Raw genomic sequence first — 14,384 nt, 5'->3', positions numbered from 1 at the left:
TCAGCCAGGGATGCATAGTCCGGACAGTAGCTGCTGATAGCCAGCCTCAAGCACACTTCCAAATGTTCATCAGTCATGGTGGAACGGTATTTGGACTTAATGATCTTCATGTAAGAAAAGGCTGACTTACATAAATAAGTGGAGTCGAATAATGCAGTCAAAGAGATAGCACATTTCCTCATGTTGGGGTACTTTTCCTCCGTGAGTTTCCTCCATTCCGTATGGAAGTGATATGTTTTTGCCTTTTTACTTGGTCCAGTTTTTGCCTTTTTACTTGGTCCAGCTCCTTCATTCATTTTAGTGACCATAAACTTTAGCGAGGGCTTAAAATCTAACGCAATTCGCCGACTAGCTTAGCACTTTGCATCGTTGTTTACGCATGAGCGGTGACCTAAAGGTCAAAATTCAGTTGTCATCTGATTGGTTGTCCTGTATGTCAATCAAGTAACGGGGATGGATGATAGGCTGACATCGTAAGTTCTGCTGCACTTAGAGAAGTTGTTTGATTTGATTGGTCGCCCGAAGGGCAACATTCAGTTGTCATCTGAATGGCTGCCCTGTATATCAATCAAGTGACGGCATTGATGCGAGGATGATATTTTTTTAATGTCACGCCGCGATCGACCAGCGATCGACCAGTACCACCTCCGCGATCGACCGGTAGATTGCGATCGACTTAATGAGCACCCCTGTCCTAAAGAGTCTGCAAGATAGGTGCACGTTTATCTTCGGCTGAGTAGGTGTGGGCAGTCCTGTTTCAAAGCAAAGATTATTCAGTCAGGGAGAGATCATCATCACGTTCCCGGGCGTTGTTCTTCTCTCTGGCTTGCAGTGTCGATGCTCTAAAACAACAGCAAACAAAATAATCAAAATAAGTCAGAGACGTACAATGCAGTAATGTATTTGGCCTACTTGTGCACTTTACTCTAGACTTCTGAACCGTTACAAACACATAACTAGAATCACTAGATTCATAACTAGAATAGAATCATTTTTTGGCAAGTAAACTGTAACGTCTTGTTTTCATTTTTAAAGTGGTCAATCACTTGGCTGTGGCTTAACTTGGAAATTCCTCACTCTCCACTGACATGATGGCAAGATGGTGAAGCCTATCCTGCCCCATTGTGCTTCTCAGCCAAGTGTGGGGCCGTTTTCTGTGGAATAAAATTGAATGGTTTAAAAATGTGGCTCACGACTTGATCTTAGGGGAAAATGTTTTTCTTCCTAAAGATAGACCATTTGAGAACCACTGTACCATCCATAGGCTATATCTGTCAACTAACACAAGCTTACTCAAAATCATCATTGATGCAGAGTTCAGGATGCTCAGGATGCTGGTATGGCCAGCAGACCATAACCAACATTATATTTCATGCTGATGAAACTCACTGGAAGTTCCCCCGACAGCTCGTACAGCAAATTAATGGAGTTGTCTTGATACAACGAATAACGTTAGCTAACTTAGCATTAACTTAAGACAGACTTCTGTTGCCTGCCTAGCTAGGACTTCAGTTACTTCTCTCATTCCTTTGTCCGTGCTTCGGGCGAATAACCTTCTGATATCTATCTAGGAGTTCCAGTTAGAGTCACATCAAAATCAAAATAGTATATTTAACAAGTTGTTGTCGGCTAACATTCTAACATTACCTACCTCATGCCTGCCTCTCTCTCTCTCTCTCTCTCTCTCTCACTCCCTCTTTGTCTCTCTCTCTCTCTCTCTCCCTCCCTTTCTCTGGCTCTCTCGACTTCGAGTTGACACAGAAGTATTATCAGCTGAAGTCCCTACATGTACAGTAGTATGTGTCTTACACTTAATTTTTTTTTTTGTCCCGTCCAGCCATTGGGGCAGATAGTATTGTTGATCTAAATGCCCTTACATGCTAAACAGATTTGCTCTGTGTCAGGAAAGGTGTTGGCTACAACTTCCCTGTACCATGAAATTTTATTTGCCGTTACTTGATGTTTTTGTTATGCGCATTTGGAGCGACTGGACCGGAGCAAGAAGAAACACAGAAAAGAAGAAGAGAAACAGGTGGGTGGGGGTGGGGTTGGGGGGGCAGTATAGAGAGAGACAAAAACAGCAGCAACAACAATTCCCATAAGAACAACAGTGACAAACAGGACTGCATGAGTTAAATGTCAATGATGGCTAAGGGTCACAATGGAGATGATATCAGTGAAATGAAACAGTCCAACTTACCAGTAGCAATAGTAACAATGAAGACATGAACCGTGATAGTAAACACAATTACAGCCATACAGTTACAGTAATTAAAATCTCACTGCTTGACATCATTATTACTGTAATAATAGCATACCAATAGCATATAGACATCAGGGATAAGATGGTAGATTGTGCAGGGAAGCACCTATGTGCTGTGAGTGTACATATGGAGGTGTGTACTTCTGTATACTATATATTCATATATGTGTTAAGTGTGCTTGTTTATGCGAATGCGAGTGTGTGAATGTGTAATTGTCACTGAGAAAAGGAGAGAGACTGCCTTCTACCACCCAGCAAACCCCGCGCCGTGCAGCCAGGTCAAGCCTGCCAGAGATCCTCCGGCCCCGCCCCTCACACGCCCCCAGGAAGCGGAACCCGGCCTGCCCCAGGTAACCCCAGGCCTGACCACCGACATAGGACCGCCCCGGCCAGGACAGAGATATGGAACGCCCTGCGCCAGACCCCCGCAGAGGGCCGGCGCCGGTCAACACCCGCAGGGCAGCTCACCCCCGTGAGGAAGAGCCATAGCTCCAAGCCATGGGGAGGCCAAGCACCAGAGCCGAGGAGTCAAGACCAGCGCAAGGTGGACCGCACCATCCACCAGGAGGCTCGACCTCCCCCCCCGCCCCCAGAACCAGCAGCGCCCCACCCACGTACCGGAGAACCATCCCCGACGAGCCCTAAGGCAAGACTGGGGATGGGCAAAGACAAGGACAGCGATGCAGCAGAGCATAGGACCAGTGGCAGCAGACACCCAAAGCCCGGGAGAGCACCGTCCCCCCAGCAGGCCCCACTCCGAGGAGCATGCCCCCCATCCCCACACGCCACCAGGCCCCCGTCCCCATGAGCAAGATCAGGCTCCTTCCCAACACACAGCCCGGTCCCCGCAATAGCCACCACAGCGCAGCAACCCCAAGCCAACACCGTAGACTTCAGGCCACCAGCAGCGCGGACCCCACTGCCTGGAGGAACACCCCCTCAAGGGCAGGTTGGTGCCCGCGACCCAGGACAGACCGAGGGAGGTAGCGCCAACCACGCCCCTAGGGCAGGGGTGCTCACACTTTTTCAGCATGCGAGCTACTTTTAAAATGACCGAGTCAAAATGATCTACCCACTACAAAAATGCAAAACATCTATTTATTTTCAAATGTATTGAGGATTATTTGTACGTACAATGTATGTTGATGTACCTTACATAACCAAATGAGCCAATATTGCAAAACACACATAATTAACTATTAACATTTTTTGTAATTACCTGAGTTTACTTTGATGACTTGCACTGAATTGAACCAGCCAGGGATGCATAGTCCGGTGTTGTGCCGAGTTTTGCATGCCTGCCGGAATATGCATCCACCTCGCAGGAGCGCGCACGCTCAGTTAAAACCAAAAATATGTGACGCTGCGGGTTTTCTTCGCCACAGGACTTCAGATTAACGAAGATATTATACTTTTTGTCTGCTTTATCATTTACTATGAGATACCTAAAGCACACAGTATATGAAAACTTCGATTTATTGGCTTGGTATTTGTTAGGTATGTCAAGCATTTGACGCATGCGTATCCAGGAATACGGTGAGTGGAGCGGGTTAGACATTTACAATGTAATTGTGGCGCTTTGTAACACATTTCTTCCGCCATTTGGTATTTCTGCATAACTAATGACAAATATGACCAAACCAACCAAACCACAAGGAAGAGTTGTTAACAGACAGTGAATGAGGCATGATGCAACAGTCGATCTCACCCGTTTGACATACTTTGGACTGTAAAATGAAAAATAAAAGTGTTGAACTTGGGGGCTCCACTCATTCATTCATTATGTGGAAACACAATGGTTATTTGGTGAATTTTAAATTCCCCATCAACAAATATGGGGTGCATACATTCTATGGCAGGGCAGATTTTTGACCTGCCGAGATTTGCATCCACCCCTATTTGGGCTGAGATAACTTCTACATGTCTATAGTTCACATGATTTACTTTAAAGACATCCATCTCTCATGTGGACTTCATCTTTGGACCAAAAAAGTTTCCCATCAGCAAATAGGGTGTGCATGCATTTTACGGCAGGGCGGATTTTGACCTGCCGAGATTTGCATGCACCCCCTACTTGGACCAGCGTAACTTCAATATGTCTATAGTTCACATGATTTACTTTAAAGACATCCATCTCTCATGTGGACTTCATCTTTGGACCAAAAAAGTTCCCATATTGGAAATATGGGGTGCATGCATTTTACGGCAGGTCAAAAATCTGCCCTGCCGTAAAATGCATGCACCCAATGTTTCCAATATGGAAACTTTTTTTTTCAAATGATGACATCCACATGAGAGATGGATGTCTTTAAAGTAAATCATGTGAACTATAGACATGTAGAAGTTATCCTGGTCCAAGTAGGGGGTGCATGCAAATCTCGGCAGGTCAAAATCCACCCGCTGTGGAATGCATGCACCCCATATTTCCTATTGGGGAACTTTTTTGTTCAAATGATAGACATGTAGAACTTATCTTAGTCCAAATAGGGGGTGCATGCAAATCTCGGCAGGTCAAAAATCTGCCCTGCCATAGAATGTATGCACCCCATATTTGTTGATGGGGAATTTAAAATTCACCAAATAACCATTGTGTTGCCACATAATGAATGAATGAGTGGAGCCCCAAGTTCAACACTTTTATTTTTCATTTTACAGTCCAAAGTATGTCAAACGGGTGAGATCGACTGTTGCATCATGCCTCATTCACTGTCTGTTAACAACTCTTCCTTGTGGTTTGGTTGGTTTGGTCATATTTGTCATTAGTTATGCAGAAATACCTAAATGGCGGAAGAAATGTGTTACAAAGCGCCATAATTACATTGTAAATGTCTAACCCGCTCCACTCACCGTATTCCTGGATACGCATGCGTCAAATGCTTGACATACCTAACAAATACCAAGCCAATAAATCGAAGTTTTCATATACTGTGTGCTTTAGATGTCTCATAGTAAATGATAAAGGAGACACAAAGTATAATATCTTCATTATCGTGAAGTCCTGTGGCCAAAAAACACCGCTGCGTCACATATTTTCGGTTTTAACTGAGCGTGCGCGCTCCCGCGAGGTGGATGCAAAATCCGGCAGGCATGCAAAACTCGGCACAACACCGGACTATGCATCCCTGGCTGATTCAATTCAGTGCAAGTCATCAAAGTAAACTCAGGTAATTACAAAAAATGTTAATAGTTAATTATGTGTGTTTTGCAATATTGGCTCATTTGGTTATGTAAGGTACATCAACATACATTGTACGTACAAAAAATCCAGCCTCACGCACACTTCCAAATGTTTATCAGTCATGGATAATATCCGTATCATAATATCCGTATAATATTCCATATCCGTATGGAAATGATATGTTTTTGCCTTTTTACTTGGTCCAGTTTTTGCCTTTTTACTTGGTCCAGCTCCTTCACTCATTTTAGTGACCATAAACTTTAGCGAGGGCTTAAAATCTGACGCAATTTGCCGACTAGCTTAGCACTTTGCATCGTTGTTTACGCATGAGCGGTGACCTAAAGGTCAAAATTCAGTTGTCATCTGATTGGTTGTCCTGTATGTCAATCAAGTAACGGGGATGGATGATAGGCTGACATCGTAAGTTCTGCTGCACTTAGAGACGTTGTTTGATTTGATTGGTCGCCCGAAGGGCAACATTCAGTTGTCATCTGAATGGCTGCCCTGTATATCAGTCAAGTGACGGCATTGATGCTGGGATGATATTTTTTTAATGTCACGCTGCGATCGATCAGCGATCGACCAGTACCACCTCCGCGATCGACTTAATGAGCACCCCTGCCCTAGGGCAAGCAGGACTCCCAGGAAGGCTAGGACCAGACCAAAATATCCTGCAGCCCAGGGCACCCCGAGCGAGCCGTCAAGCCCCAGCAGCCAGCGGGCCAATCGCGGGGGTAGGCAGAAGGCTCTCCGGTCCAGCCCGCTACGCCTGTGTGTGTAATGATGGTATTGTGTAGATTGTGCAATTAAAAATAGGCCCTCCCCCATAGGGCTGACCTATGTGTGTGGTGTATGTGTATGTGTGTGTACACTCTTAAGAATGCTGGGTTATTTTTTTGACCCAATCGCTGGGTTGAGCCTGTTGGGTCATTTAATTGGGTTATTTTTATTGAGTTGGGTATTCTGAGAACCCAATTCGCTGGGTTATTTCTGTTGGGTGCTGAGTTATTTCCTGCTGGGTTGTGATTTCCATTATATTGTGCTGGGTTATTTTGGACAACCCAAAGCGTTGGGTAGAATTTTGAACACGAGCAACAAAGCCCCGCCCACAAACTTACTTCGTTCGGAGCCCACATTTCATCTGAGGAGACGAATTTCAGCACGGAGCAAGGTTTGTTACATGCCCACTATTGTTTTACCCTAGAATTGACTTTATATTATTATATAAAGCTTCATAAACTTGTTAAAATGTAAGTTCGTGAAGCACTGTTGAGTACTAGCTTCAGGAATGGATCGGTAACCTTAGCAAACTTCCATTCCCTCCAAAAGTGGCAAGCGAACACATTCGCTGGCGAGTTGTTGAAGTTACAAGAGACGTGCACTATGTGTGATAGTTATGAGGACAACGTCAGTTATCTCGTCAATTTGCCATTTTATGTGATATCAAGTTAAAGAATCTCGTGAATTAATACGAGCGTGCTGATGAACCGGTGTTTTTTTTACGCTAGACTGCTGCATGCTAGCGGGCTTCCGTTAGCCACCGATAGTCCACTGTATACTTAGCAGTTTGAACTAGTTTGGGCGCGAATTCGACAACAGTTTTGTAAGTCGCATATAAATGTGGAGAATACGTTTGGACTACTGAATCTTAGTTCATTTCATGGTATGTTTGTTCTTATGGACTCTCTTTGTGATGTTTCAGTTCGCTGAAAAGCATCTATGGATGAGTTTGTCAGTTCCAACTTGACTGAGTGGCAGCTACCAGGGCTGATTGAAAGGTAAGTCATCTTCATGCCTTCATTTTATGGGTATTGTTTTACAGTAGCTACTGTGCCTACTATATGTTCTATACATAAGAAATGGCGGTGGGTCAGTCACTGTAGCTTGTACCAATACCCAAATTTTGATTTGATTTTGATTGTGATCCATCTTGTGATTCCAATATATATTGCTGTTATAGTCAAAAAGTTTGCTCACCACTGCTCTAGACAATGATGACAAACTCTCTATGGTACACATTATGATCCCAATTGGTAAAAAAATGTTTGGGGTGTGTTTTAAAATAGACCAAGTAAACATAATCAAGACATTTTCTTAATATTATGTTAGGGTTGATTGCAATACGATAACACTGCACAGTAGTGGGACATATTGAAAACAAGACAGTTGTATCTAAAATTGTAATATATTATTACAATTTTTATATTATTTAAAACTCATGTTCTCAACAATCTGGTAATGACACCCATAATTGTCCTACAGATGCCAGGGGAGAAGTCGCCCTGACGCTTCTGCCCATCCTGCCCCCTCCGCCTGGGTCCGGGCGAGTATTCAGGAGGTGAAGAGAGCCTTCATCGATGTTAAGCCCGTAAGTAATTTACCTTTCAATAGAAATTAAAATGTAAATGAATTGTGAAATGACTCCAGTTGTTCTTTTAAACAGTTTAAAAGAAGGACTATTTTTATGAGGAGCTACTTGAAAAGATTGTATTTCGTGGAATGTGTGACAACGGAACATTTGGCTGTGTTTCTCATTTCATGAAGCACTATTCTTACAAGTTGTAACTTGGTGTAAGTTGTTACTCCATAGTGATGTGTGACGTATAAACCACAGACAAAACATAAGACTGGCCAAACCCCCTGAATAAATTGTTGAACACTCCATTGAATTTACAGGTGTCATACTTCTCCCTGTAGAATGTATATTGAAATAGCTTCAGTAGAGAGCTGATGACAATTGCTCTGCACTGCTAGAAATACTTACAAAATACTTACCTTTTTTTCTTTTCTCATCATAGGTCGGAGCTATCATGGTGGAATACTTGCAGCAGGCAGAATCGCCTCCCCATTTGTGCTGCTGCTCACAGAGCCTCTTGTTCTATGTATGTATATATCACTCTCTCATAGTTGTCCCCCTCACTTGTTCTTAAAATGTTATTTTTTTTGTACATAATTTGAGTGTACACTCTTAAAAATGCTGGGTTAAAAACAACCCAATCTGGGTTGTTTCCCAACCCAACGCTGGTTAAATATACACTCTTAAAAATGCTGGGTTAAAAACAACCCAATCTGGGTTGTTTTTCAACCCAACGCTGGTTAAATATAGGACCAACCTCGCGTTGGGTTATTTTAACCCAACAAGTTGGGTTGGTTCTCTTAACCCAACTATTGGGTTGTACATTGGGTAGTTCAAATGACCCAACGCTGGGTTCATAATTACTATATTGCTGGGTTATTTCAACCCAACAAGTTGGGTTGACGATATACTATATATATATATATATCTATATATATATCTCTATATATATATATATATATATATATTTTATATTTATATATATATATTTTATATTTATATATTGTACTATATTTTAATTGCATGCTAATACTATTAATAATATATTACAATGATAATGACACCAATGTGACAAAAATATTTATTAAAATGTAAAATTTACAGAACATAATTCACAATATTTCCTTCATGAACATATGAACAAATTATTTACACAAAAATAACATTAAGAACAGGGGATGGTGAAGAACAAGAGGGAGAGGAGCGAAAAAAAGGGCGGGTGCAGTCTAATGACAGGAAAGCAATTGGGTTTTTAAGAAAGTGACAGATGGGGACACAGTTCCCTCAAGTTCAAAAACTGTACTCTGTAAAAATTGCCAAGTAGGCGCACACTCATTCGGATAATTACAATCTAATATATAAAAGCTCTTGAAACTGAAACCTGAAAGTGCTGTATCTGAGGGAATGGCTTTGCCCGATATGATGGCAAATGCCTGGGAACACAAAATGCCATCACTAAGCAGGAGCACATATGGATAGGCCCTGAGCGATTCGGCCTGCTCCAAATACTCCACCATGTTAGTTCCAACCTACGATGAGAAAAGAAAAAAACGTAAGTATTTAGATCAGTGCAGTGCAATTGTCATCAGCTCTCTACTGAAGCTATTTCAATCACTTCCCACCCCCATTATAGCCGATTTAGTAGTGTTCTATGGGAGAAGTACGACACCCTTAATCAATGGCACTCAAAAATTTATTCTGGGGGTGAAGATGAGAAACACAGCCAAATGTTATGTTGTCACACATTCCACGAAATACAATCTTTTCAAGTTGCTCCTCATAAAGAGTCCTGCTTTACAACTGTGTAAAAGAACAACTGGAGTAATTTCACAATTCATTTACATTTAAATTTTGTTGAAAGGTAAATTACTTACAGGCTTCACATCAATAAAGGCCCTCTTTGACTCCTGTATGCTCGCCCGAACCAATTTCCTGCCCTTTTTATAGACAGGCGGAGGAAGCAGGATGGGCAGCAGCATCAGGGCGACTTCTCCCCTGGAATCTGTAGGACAATTATGGTTGTCATTACCAGTAATATGAGCCAATGTTTTCTTTCCCTGTTAATTTACTTAGTAATGGTTAGATTTCAATTGTACTGAACTACTCTGCCATTGCCATCCATAAATCTGACTCCTCATACACAAGTAAACTCATATCCCATCAAGATAACATGCATTTGACAATCCTCCTTTGCCATCACCCTCTCTCCTTGCCTTTTGCAGTTTGCTAACTTGGACTTTCTTGTTAGAATGTTTGCTTTGTTAGTTAAGTTCCTGTGTGAAGTGTCTGAGTACCCACAAAAATCATCATATAAAAACATTTACCAAATATGTTATAAAATAAATATTTTACCATGGGTGATCTGTTCCTCTGGCACCGATAGTTTTCCATCGCATTTTGCAAGACGAATGATCTTATCAGAGTAAAGAGCAACCCATGTCTCAAAAAGTTTAGGTGCAGCCTCTCCATAGAGGATCGAAAAATCTTGTGCGATCTAAAAGAAGGACACAAATTGATAAACAATTAGACAATATACCAACACACAGATATTTCTATTGCATAATTAAAAAGTACATTTTTCCGAACCAAAAAGTGATTTGAAATACAGGACAATTATGAAATTGATATAATTTTTTTTCTAGTTGACAAGACCTATGATGGCTGAGCTCCACAAAGATTCCACAAAGCACCACAAATATTCTACGTTAAAAGGAAGTAGTTAAATTCACAAGTAGTGATGATGCAAAAGAATGTGCACTAACTCCTTTGAAAAAGAAGTGCGCTTTATATAGCACGCCCTGTGTATACATTCGGATTAGGCAATTAATGGCAGTTTTCCATTCTCTCTCCACCCAGAAAAGGGCCTGATTTCCATTTACCAAACTGAATTCACTTGCAGTGACATGGCCCATACACTTACAACAGTAGCTCAGTTTCTGCACATTTCTGCTGTACCAAACAGGCACCAGGTGCCAACATATATTTTGACATACCATGCCTGGAGTAGTCAGACGGGGGAACTCGCCCAGGATTTCAGGAATAGATTTGGAGTGGTCGGCACGTATCCATCCAGCCCTGTACTGGCAGGTGTCCCGCATATATGCCTCCACCTGAGCGAGGGGCTGAGAGTTGTTCTTTAACCATTCCGAACACTGTAAAGCTCGCTCATCAGATATGGTGGCTGCTGTAAAATACAAAAGATCAAAGTCAAATAATTATTACATGCTACTACCCCAGTGTGCCATCCACTATTTCCTCATGTCACTGATAAGACTGAGTTCCATAGGTTTGAAGTGATGCACACATGTGCAAACATCGATGAAGCAATTGAAGCAGTTTCACAGGAAAAACAATTAATGGAATACCAGCTCTAGAGCCAGAGCAGAATCCTGCAGAGACTGCAGAAGATGCAGCATTGTAGGCCGCGTAACAAATATGACTCCATACAGAATACTTTGGTATTCGGAACCTGACAGACAATGCTGCAACAGAGGTAAATCAGGGACCGACATTGCATTACCTGGTATGACTGTCCTGCTTGGCACAGTCACTCGTTCCTGCTGTTGCCTGGGCCCGCCTGAGCTCCTCAACCGCTTTCTGATATTGCGGAGTCGCTCTTCGAGGAACCCCGTAGCTGGGTGGTGGTATCGGCCCTGGGTATACCATGTATCCTGACAAGATATAAAAATAACCATGCAAGTCCATGAGCCTAAAATGTCGACTAGACTCTGCATATACATTCAATCCTTTTTAGATAGCATTTAGTTTTACTTCACAAAATGTACTCACAAAACCACTGCCACTGCCATCCTTTAAGCAGGGGAACGTATTAATCATGGCGGAAGCAAGGGCAATTTTGATCACAGCGGAAGGTCTGAAAAAGGCCAACACGTACAGATTGAATAATTAGACGATAAACCGTCACACTGTAGCCCATCCTCTGTGTATGTTGCGTCAGACAGGTTAAGAACAAGTACAATCTTGGACATAGCTCTATATGCCAATATGTCACAGGGACTTACCCCTCATCCTACCCCTGTTTCTGACAGCAGAGAAGGGAGATATCTGTCACCATTTTATTTGGTATGACTTGGTTGGGGGTCTAAATCATGACCTTTCATAGTCTGAGCGTACACTAATCTTAAAAAAAAAAAAGCTCCTATAAATTGTTACTCACGTTTGCCCACACTTTTCCATCAGGTGAGACACCAAAATCCGCACCATGACACGCCTCTGCTTTATCGTGATGAGCTTTTCCTTATCCAGGCTCTCAACTATAGCCATGCCATCTGGCACAGCAGAAAGAGCAGTGCGGATATCCTGAAAGAATACAGACAAACAGGCAATTAAACTACACATGCTTTGCTGATGTCCAGCTCTAATGCTTCCCGGAGGAAAAAAGATAACATAATGACACTAATCAACCTGGCTTTTACGAATTGTTGACTTATTTAGAGAAAATGACTTACAAATACTGGAATTGCCTGCAGAACATGTATTATTGGTGGAGCAGTCGTGTCCGGGTTTCCAGCTGCCGTCAGGTCCGGGTTTCCAGCTGCCGTCAGGTCCGGGTTTCCAGCTGCCGTCAGGCCCGGGTTTGCGTTGGCAACTGCGGCAGCTGGCAAATCAGATCTTGGGAGGGTGGCTGGTGGGCAAACTGTGTGCCCAACCTGTGCAGGGCAACTCTTTAGAGCTTTAAACTGCGTTTAAGAGTTGAACAAGCTTTAAAGCTTCAACTCTAACAGCCCCCCCCACCACTAGTCAAATCTGGTCTGGTCACCACTTGGTTGCTCTGTGTTGCACCAAGTGTGTTCAATGTCTGCAGCCCCCACCCCTAGTCTCCACTGAAAGTCTTCACCCCCCCAATAGTTCTCAATCTTTTTTACACTACTTCTACCCCAGCTACACACCCCACCACCACGTCAGTCGAATTGTCCTAAAATACCCTATAGCGAAGGGAAATGTAGAAACAGGCCTCATGTTCCCTGTATGATTTTACAGCATGTAATGCATGATGATCAATTAGTGTACTTGGATCAACAGCTGCCAAAGTCTGAGTCTGAGTCACACTGTATGAATGAAAGTGCCGTTCAAAACCTTGGGTTTCCCACTTCTGTACAACAAACCGGGTAGTTGGTTTGTCTGACAATGGACCCAGAAAGATGATGGATTTTAAAAGCCCAAACTGGGGTTCACCATCGGAGTCGTAGGTGAGGAATAGTGTCATGCCTGGTCTGTATTTAGTGCCCTTGAAAGTCACCCAGACTGGCACCAAAACCTCAGTGAAAACAGGAAAATCTGTAAGATCCTTTTGGAGGTCTTTAAAGCAGTCTATGGCGGACAGAAAGGTGCTGGGCCCTGGGCCAACCTCCGTGATGTGACTCAACACAGAGCCAGACCGAAGGTTGTAACATAGTTGCATCTGATGTCGATACGCCATTGTCTTACAAATATTCCGGAAATTGCATGTGATGTGACTGACACGTTTGAAGAATTTGTGTTTTGCTTCAAAGCGCATCGACCAAAAGTGTATCAAGGGTCCCAGTTTTCGGATTGCTCGTGGATAGTGGACCATGAAGTGGTGCTTTGGGCGCAAATGTAAATGAGGAAATAGTTCAAGGAAGAGGGAGTGATGCTCCTCAATGATCTTCGTCAAATAGTGTGTTCCAGCGATGGTAATAGAGGGAGAGAAGATGAACTCCATGCACAGTAGCAAGAGCAGAAGAAGTTCCCATTCCTCGTTTCCCTCAGGGATGAGATCACCAATCATGGTGGGCAGTAGCCGAATAAGGCACCACATTTGAGCTGCTGACTGCCGCATGGTCCCTTCATGGTTTCTGAGATCATTTTTGGTAATGGCAGAGGGCTTGTTCGCCTTGTCACAAAAGCCATAATCGAAGCTTGTGAGTCTGTAGTTTACTTGGTCAAGTGTGACATGTTTTTGCTCAATCAGGGTATTCAAGACGAGTTTGATCTCATACGGTCCTACTCCTTCTAAAATGTCATGCATGATGTCCGGGGCCACATTGTCAGTCACATGATAAAAAGAGAGGTTGTTCAGCTCACTGTCTCTCTTCAATCCTGTGTTTGAAAGGCTTGCAAGTTGCAGATCAGCCTGATGGGTGTGTATATTACGCAGCTGGGCTGGATCTTCCAATGTCTGCTGCGTCGAGACATGTTTGTGCACTTTGCACCACCGGCACATATGGTTAGCAGTGAAACTTTCTGAATAACCAAGGATGGCATTCAAGCCCAAGTTGTCCCCGACCACTTGGACAAGAGAGAACTTAACAACACCTTGAAAAGTGGAGGTGTCAACGGGGATGCCTTCTTTTTCCAGTAATTGCAGCTCTGCAATGATGGGACGCAGGATAACATCAAGACCATATGTTTTGGCATCATCAGATTTGTATATGGCACAAAGAAAGTGTGACCGTAAGCTGGAGAGCAGATCTGGTGGCAGGCTCTTGAGCTGAAAGTAAATGAAGCCGAGCTTGTGTGTTCCAGTCTTTGATCCTAGAGGGTTGACAGTTTCACACTCATCATTGTAAAAAAGAAGTGGAATCGAAGTTTCTTTCAAGAAGAGT

The 14,384-nt window shown here is 43.0% G+C and overlaps 1 long non-coding RNA gene across 1 annotated transcript; it reads right to left on the bottom strand.

Annotated features, from left to right (window-relative positions):
• Nucleotides 1-9,195: 9,195 nt before the first annotated feature.
• LOC131126300 (uncharacterized) lies at nt 9,196-10,302 on the bottom strand. Its single transcript, XR_009129137.1, has 3 exons — nt 10,150-10,302; nt 9,672-9,799; nt 9,196-9,326 (listed from the first exon to the last, which is right to left on the bottom strand). It is a non-coding gene; the product is annotated as an uncharacterized LOC131126300 (long non-coding RNA).
• Nucleotides 10,303-14,384: the final 4,082 nt, after the last annotated feature.

Source organism: Doryrhamphus excisus, chromosome 3 (genome assembly GCF_030265055.1).
Source record: "Doryrhamphus excisus isolate RoL2022-K1 chromosome 3, RoL_Dexc_1.0, whole genome shotgun sequence".
NCBI lineage: Eukaryota > Metazoa > Chordata > Actinopteri > Syngnathiformes > Syngnathidae > Doryrhamphus > Doryrhamphus excisus.
Note: the sequence above shows the minus strand (reverse complement) of the source record. Positions and strands in the feature narration are given on the sequence as shown.